Below are 8,240 nucleotides of genomic sequence, written 5' to 3'. Positions count from 1 at the left end.
GAAATTGCTGTTTATTGCTATAATCAACAACACATAAATTTGGAAAACAATTTCATTTCTTACTGGCATGGCCAGATGGTTAGGGTGCTCGACTCGCAATCTGAGGGGCGCGGGTTCGAATCCCCATCCCACCAAACATGCTCGCCCTTTCAGCCGTGGGGGTATTATAATGTGATAGTCAATCCCAAGAGTTGGTGGTGGGTGATGACTAGATGTCTTCCCTCTAGTATTTCACTGCTAAATTAGGGACGGCTAGCGCAGATAGCTCTCGTGTAGTTTTGCGCGAAATTCAAACCAAGCCCTTCGCCTCTATCTGGATTTATTCGTTCTTTTCTACATTTTCCGGTTCTTTTTTCTTTTCGTTGAACTCTTGTCTTTTATATATCTTTCTCAAACCAACACCGAACAAGTATCTTTCTTTATGATCTTGTACACCTGTTTTGTTTATAACGTTTCGTAATTATAAATGATCTTGTTTTCTTCATACCGCTGAAAAAGAAAAGCGGCCATTCCCTCTAATAATTTATTAACCACTTAAAGTGTTCCAATCCCTAAATCCCATAGCGACTGACCAAAAGCCAGCCGCTTTCTCACCTCTCTCAACCCTAACCGATGTTCCTAACTTCATCAGCATGTTAAACAGTCAAAAGAGTTATTCTAGGTGCTTAACTTGAGATTTGTATATATGCGTATTTCTACTTCCTCACTAGATCTAGCAATTCTGGTCTTATGATTATTCTGGAAGTTACTTCAATTTAATATATTTGATTATAATACACAAACAAATTTGATTTCAGGCTACCCTCTAGTGTAAAAATCCCTTTTATTTTTCAGAAACGGCTACACTTATTTTTGTTTTCCAAGAAAAGGAAAATGAAACGTGTTCCCATTTGAAATTTTAAAGATATATATAAAATTTTATCAAATGATAAATCGTGTGAAACACGAAGATTGCAACTTTTAGATATGTTAATGAAGTATGTTTATGAAGAATGTGACAAACCAAAATACCTTCTCTACTGATAATGCTTTCAATCTCTATTTCATATTTCTTTTGTAAAATGTATTATCTATCTTTATTTAAAGCATATGCTGAAGAATTTATACTTAAATACAAAATACTTAGGTATAAGAATAAAATATATAACTAAGAACAAAGTAATTAGTTATTTTCTCCTAAGAGCTATAGACAACTAATTATTACGGAGGATACGTTGAATGTATATCATAGAACGATTGAGACAGTTCTTTTCTACTTTTGTAATTTCGTTTGTAACGTTCAGTAAAACTAACAAAAATAATTTATATTACTCTAAACTATAATTCAGTTCCCGTTAGTCATCAATTATAATTATCACACAAACTCCGACACAAGTAATTGCGGGTAATGTATAACAAGTCAGCCATTTTAGTATTGTCTATATTGATCTAGTACATTAGGCTTATATAAACGATGCGTATAAACTAACTTGATTTGACATAGCTCGTTTACATACTTCACAGTTCGTCAATCGTTTTAAAATTCAAATGCATTTATAACGCCAATGAAGACTATTATTGATCTTTTGTTATCAAAGTATCCTAACCCTAGTTAAATGGAGCTTACATGTTTAAGACACACTTATTATTGTGTTTCAGTGTTTAGGAAAGTATTTAGGAATTAAAGCTTTACGATTGTTATTATATGCAAAGACGCACTCGTGGATTAAACGTAATTTTCACACCAAAACTTTAATAACTCTCGCATCAGAAACCAGCGAATTCTCAATTACTTGGAGAGTTGCTTCATTTCTCATGCTCATGATGATATGAAAATTATTTTCACAAATATATTTGGTAAATTACTCCATTATTTTTCATGCTTTTGAAATAGAGTATAACTCTTACATTTAATTAGAAAGATTTACAACTTTGCTAATACACACAAAAAATATGTTACATGAACATTCAAACAGAATTAGATTTCAACTAAGTATTTCGTATCAAGATGTGTCACATAAGATTCGTCAATTCAGAAGTATCTAAAATTTTTTGCTTACTTTTACCCAAAGAATGGTTTATTGCATCTCTTTGGTAATCATGGTTGTGTACATCACCATTACATATATGTAAGTGTATACATATGGATGCATATGTATACGCATATTTGGATATATATATATATATTGATATTTGTATGTCTCTTGTTCAGACAAGGCCTAGCAGCTCCTAAGGAATCGGAACTTGGTTCACTCACAGTTGCATGTCCAACAAAAAAATGCATTGATCTGCTGACTTGATGCTAGTTGTTTAAAGGTTTATAGCAGGAGATTCGAGGAAGCAAAAGTGAAAATCATCACGGACATGTAGAATGATACGGAAGTACTGAAGCGTTGATGTCTCATTCACTCATATCAACGTTTGCAATACTAGTCGAGTTATGGTTTTGAACTTGACGCTGATTCACTGGTGTGATATCTTTACTGAGGTACAACGCTAAAATCCAGGGTTAGACTTCCCGTGGTAGACAGAACGCTGCTGTGACTACAGAGCCTTCTAGCGGTAGACTCAATGTGTCTCTTATTGCCGTCGGACAATAAATTTGTAAGTTGCTAGAGAAGTGTTAATTGTAACGAACTTGTCTTCAAAATTAGAAAATTTTGATCCCGCTTTATTTCTAAAAACGCATCTCTTTTGTAGTAGAAAATATAAATCTAATAATTTCTTAATGTTCTTCATAATCATAAAAGGAACTGAAACCTAAATAGAATTAGACGCTAGTAGTTTTTTTCTTGAAAACGTCAAAGTTAACTTCCTGGAGGGGGAGTAATAATTTTAAGATACTGAATCTTAATACCTTTATTTACAAAATCCAAAGGAAAACTTTTTCATAAGTAGCTGATTAATAATTTCAATTTCTTCATGAAAAGAGACTCCAGATATGAACGAAATGGAACTTTGATTATGTTACTGTTCCCATCAATTTAATCGTATTTTTACTTCCTGAGCGTTCGGCTAGAAGATTAAAAAAAGTGTGCATGTGTGTGTGCCATCGGGTTATTTGCTTTGTCCACCGAGGAGTATCGAACCCATAATTTTGGCTTTGTAAGTCCGAAGACTTACCGCTGTCCCACCGGGAATAAATCCAAATCGTTATTATTTGTTATTAAGCATAAAGCTACACAAAGGGCTATCTGTGCTTTGCCCATCGAATCCCAGTTTTTAGCGCTGTAAGTCTACAGACATACCGCTGTACCACTGAGAGTGGGGGGGAGGGAATTAAGAAAAGATAAGATAAATTCCATGAAACAAAGCCCATTTTTTGCTTTCTCAAAATTAAAATTTACTATTCCTAAGAAAAACTTTAAAATCTTACTACACGTAAACAATTTTATGATATGTTTATGCAATTGCGGTCCTGCTGTTGGAGCCTTCAATTAACTTAATAGTTGTTGTTGTTGTCACATAAAGCATAGGCTTCAACAGTACTCCGTAGAATACGATAAACCTATATATCCTGATATTAATCTATAGCATATCTATTTTTCTACTCTAGTCCCAAGATTAATAGAATTACATTTACAGAGTGCAAATTATAAAATTGATTTGAATATAAGTATTTTAGTTCGTGATAAATTATTTTGCAATGGTTACTTAGCTCTCGAAGTATGTGATTAAACAAATTTCTTTGATGGTAGATTTTTCGTCAGTTCAAATTATGTGAGATGTGTAAATTAAATGACGATATTTTAATTTCTTCTTTGTTTTTTTTTACTAGTGCTTATTTATCATTACCCTTAAAGTATGAATATGAAGTCTCCCAGATCCCATAAAAGTATGTATTTTGTTTGTTTGATATTAAGCACGAAGCTAAACAATAGGCTATCTATGCGGAAATCGGAACCTGGGACACTTGGGGACAAAAGCATGTGTGTTAGTCTGATAGTTCATCGTTCACTTTTGATATGCTTCTCACGACTGAGAACTTTTTATTAATACATATATCATTAGTTTCAAAATTAATCTTTCGTGTGTTTAAGGACGAAACCAACTTCAAACGTTTTGTAAATAATACACACTGCCGAGAATCTGTTAGAAGTTATTGTTTCTCATTGCTAACAAACAACCAATACTAATTTTCTTTTTCATACATGTGAGTAGTTTTCACTCCTCGTTATTTATCACTTATTATCACTCACATGAATTACACACTCCTCCAGCAAAAAGGATTTTTAGTGAATGGAACGCTTTATTTTAGGGGTGACCCAGAGAGCCATTTTCTGTGATTGGAAGCGATATAGAATCCATGAATATATAAAATATGGCAGAAAATGGGCGCCAAAATCAAGAAAAGACTGATTTTTGACCATACAGGCTCGCCGAAATATTTTCAGACAGTACAGACGCTCCAAAGTGACTGTCAAAATGAGTTTGAAGTTTTTTGTCCAGCCCTATTATCCTTATTATACTCTATGAGGGTAATAGCCTATATGATTATCTATGTCTATTATTAATTGATTATGAAGCAGGAAGAAATAACAGACATACATCCATATCCTCCCTTCTCAAAGGTCTCTCTGAAAACATACAGAGAATAGGCAAACAACATAAAGCGAGAGTGCTATTCAGCACAATAAGTTCGCAACTTGTACACTCCAAACCACCTGAAAGCCTAAATGAGAGTAAAAACACTATTTACAACATCCGTTGTGAAGGCGATCTCCAATATATTGGATTGGAGAAACACAAAAACCAAAACTAATTCTGAATTCAGCAGAATCACATACATTTACGCCGCTGTCCATCATTCAAAGGAGACTAAAATAATGATATATTAACCTCAAAAAAAGAAATATAAAAGAAGCCTTCTACATTCATCTAACTGATAACACACTCAATCAAACCGTCATATGCAAGACAGTCGAGACTGGACTCAAGACAACCAAGGTTAAATAATCCAAGATTGAATGCCAGCACTCTTCATGGACTAGTCCAGGTTTTTTCTTGGTTTCACAGATCTTGGTGCCAGGCAGTTGAAATGACTTTGGAAGCTCTATCACAACTTCGGTACAGCTGATCACGACCATTTAGGAAGGTCTATCATGGATTAGGGTTGCATCCGCATCAGTAGCAAGACTGATCTCCATGAATTACAGTGAGACTCTTTTGAGAGCTGTGAGGTACAAGATTTGGATTCTAGACATTTACTGGAACAACCCACAGTGCGCTTTTGTCTGGAAGAGTTCCTTCAGAAGGTGATTACTCTCCACGTGGAAAGTCTGCTCGACCTCCAGATATGAGATCAAATGAGCATGTTTGGAATCCACTCGAGAATGCTGTTTTGACCTTCACTGTCTAACTCATGACGTTCCAACTGCTGGAAAATGGCCTAAAATATTAATGAAACCACTTGATTCAGATCACTGTCCAGATGCTCATCAAAAGCATGCAGATACTGCGCTAATGACTTTTATCATCTTACCCTAATTGACGTACCATTAAAAAAGAAAAAAAAACATTTCAACTTGAAAATTTAGATTAAACCTGACAGCTTACAGCAGCAGAGAAAATGGATAAATACTGTGATAAAGAAGCGTATTGAACGATACTTAAATGATGTTATTAAAATAAAATAGTGTATATAGAAACATTACTTACTCTGAAGATCTTTAAATTAAGAAGAATTGTAAAAGTAACGTTTAACATGCCACCAGGCGGGATTTTGTTTATTATGGTCAAGTGTTGTTAGAGTTTGTGTGTGAAGAACAAAATATAAAATATAATTATAAAGTTTTATATTTATGACATTTACGCTAACAATTACAAATGTTATGTAGAGCAATTCGCCGATAAGTAGTCACTCTTTGTATTTGGAACTTTAATGTAAAAATTAAAGAAAAATCAGAATAACCTTTCATGGAATATTTAATTTATCCATTTGGTTTCGATGTAAACCTGTAAATAGATAAAAGAATACACAAAATCAGGGATAGATAGATAGATACGTTTTGAAACCACTTTTTACAAGTTTGACTCCAAACAACCAGTTTTTTTACAAGGAAATAAAAACACATTAATCCATTACATTTTTACATAAGAAATTTATCACTCTTACCTGTAACGTCTATAAATAATTATTACATACTACTACATATTTAAAATGGATGATAGATAGATAGATAGATATGCTTTATTGAAAAATAGTTTCGTTAATTGATCCACATTATAATAGATTACCGAAACGAAAGTTGTCTTAAGAGGACATTTAACAAAATTAATCATTTTTCTTTCAACACCCAAGGGATTCCAAATTAGTAAAACAGAGCAAGTGCTTAATTAGCGCTTTTCATTCTTTGTGTTAGTGGCATGCTATTAATACTAGTACGTATTTTCCTTCCGTACCATGTAGTGAACAACACCGAAATGGTTTAGTTGACACTACTGACAGCCAAAGTGTCAATAAATCACAGCGGGAAACATTTAACATGCTGAGATCTAGAGTTAGCTACGGATTAGCCTAATTGAAGTATGAAAAGTGAAAATATTCTTGAAAGTGGCAATAACTTTGAGTGTGCATGCATTTTGTTTTCTTTTTTTTACGTATCTGCACAGAGATATCGGTCAATTCATTTTATTCATTATTTCCAGACTGTATTATACATTAAATACGATAACAAAAAATGCTTCTGAAAAGGAATTCTTAAAAGACACTGAGATCCCTCTCTCAAAGCCATAACGTTTGAATTAATCTAATTACACTAACTTGGCCATAATTATTATTATTTATTATGATGTAAAAGACGCGAACAACTGTAATAAAACTATACATACTCTCAAAAATAATAACATACCTCTAGTATGAGTCATGAAAGGTAAGCCATGGTAAATAAAAACATCGACTTATTTTACATCTTGCTGGACAAACATAGTTAATATAACCATCAGAGTTATTTCTGGAAAGATATAATGCTGCAGCTCTTAAAACCCATTGTTGTATCACATTACAACAGAGTCAGTTTTCATTTCTTGATATAGAACTGTAGTTTTATATACTTTTCATATGGTAAATCAATTATTATTGAAATCGACTGTTCTAGCATTTACTTTTTTTGCATGAAATGATGTATTTTACGTCTCTTTGGCATTATTATTTTCAATTTAACTGTAACAATCAAACCTATATAATACAGCTTTATGTAATGGATTAGTTTTAGGTTGTTGTACTTTTATTTTCGCTACTGTTTGTCATGCTGTTTAACACTGTATTCTATTATCAACGTAATGGTATGAAATAGCGTGTGTTTAACACAGTACCATGCACGCAACGAAATGATACATAATATAACACGTATTTAACGTAGCATTGCATACTGAACGTAGTGATACAAGATTACATTCTAAGTCTTTATGGATAAGACATTAAAACAAGAAAAACGGTCAAATAAGAGAGTATCATAATTAACACAAAATAATTCTCATATTTAATATTTTTAAATATTAAAATTACATGCCTTATAATTAGTTCTTAAATAATCATGTCATATTTTGGGCCTAGTGATTAGCGTGCTCAGACTGTGAATTAAAAGGTTCGTGGTTTGCGACCAGTTGCCGTAAAACCGTCTTCCGCAATTTGGGTCTTGTATGTGACGATATAAGAGTGAGGGTCACATCCCGCTATTCAGCCAGAAAAAGTAGTCCCAGAGTTGACGGTGGATACTGCTGACAAGCTCTCTTCTATTCAGTCAATCAGTTTGAAATTAGGTACTCCTAAGCGCAGATAGCCCTTTGTGTAGTTTTGCGTGAAAATCCTGAAATAAGTATATTTCTTCGTACATATAACTCTAATAATAATAAACTTTTAGGAAAATCCAAACCTCTACACTAAATATACATCTAAAACTTCGTTTTGTATGTTCATTTATCTATCATACCATACATTAATTACTCCGATGTTTAAGGCCATTTTTATTACATTTTTAAAACACTATATGCTGTATTAAGAAACATTAACCATGAGTGTTTGTTATGTATGAAGAATAAGGCGACATAAGGGGGTGTTTCAAAAGAAATCACACTTTTTTCCCCGAAGTAATGATGAACTTGGAAGGGCTGCGAATATCATCACTCGTGAGAAAACGTCATTTCAACGTACTCTTGGGTGTTTGAGTCTTCGAATTTCATTTTTTGCGAAAACTTTTTTATTCATGGTGCTCACTAGAATTCAGGTTCGTGTCGCATGTGCTGCCTTCGGGATGGCTCAG

This window comes from Limulus polyphemus, unplaced genomic scaffold (assembly GCF_000517525.1).
Source record: "Limulus polyphemus unplaced genomic scaffold, Limulus_polyphemus-2.1.2 Scaffold870, whole genome shotgun sequence".
Taxonomy (NCBI): Eukaryota; Metazoa; Arthropoda; class Merostomata; order Xiphosura; family Limulidae; genus Limulus; species Limulus polyphemus.
This window is presented reverse-complemented; position numbering follows the sequence as displayed.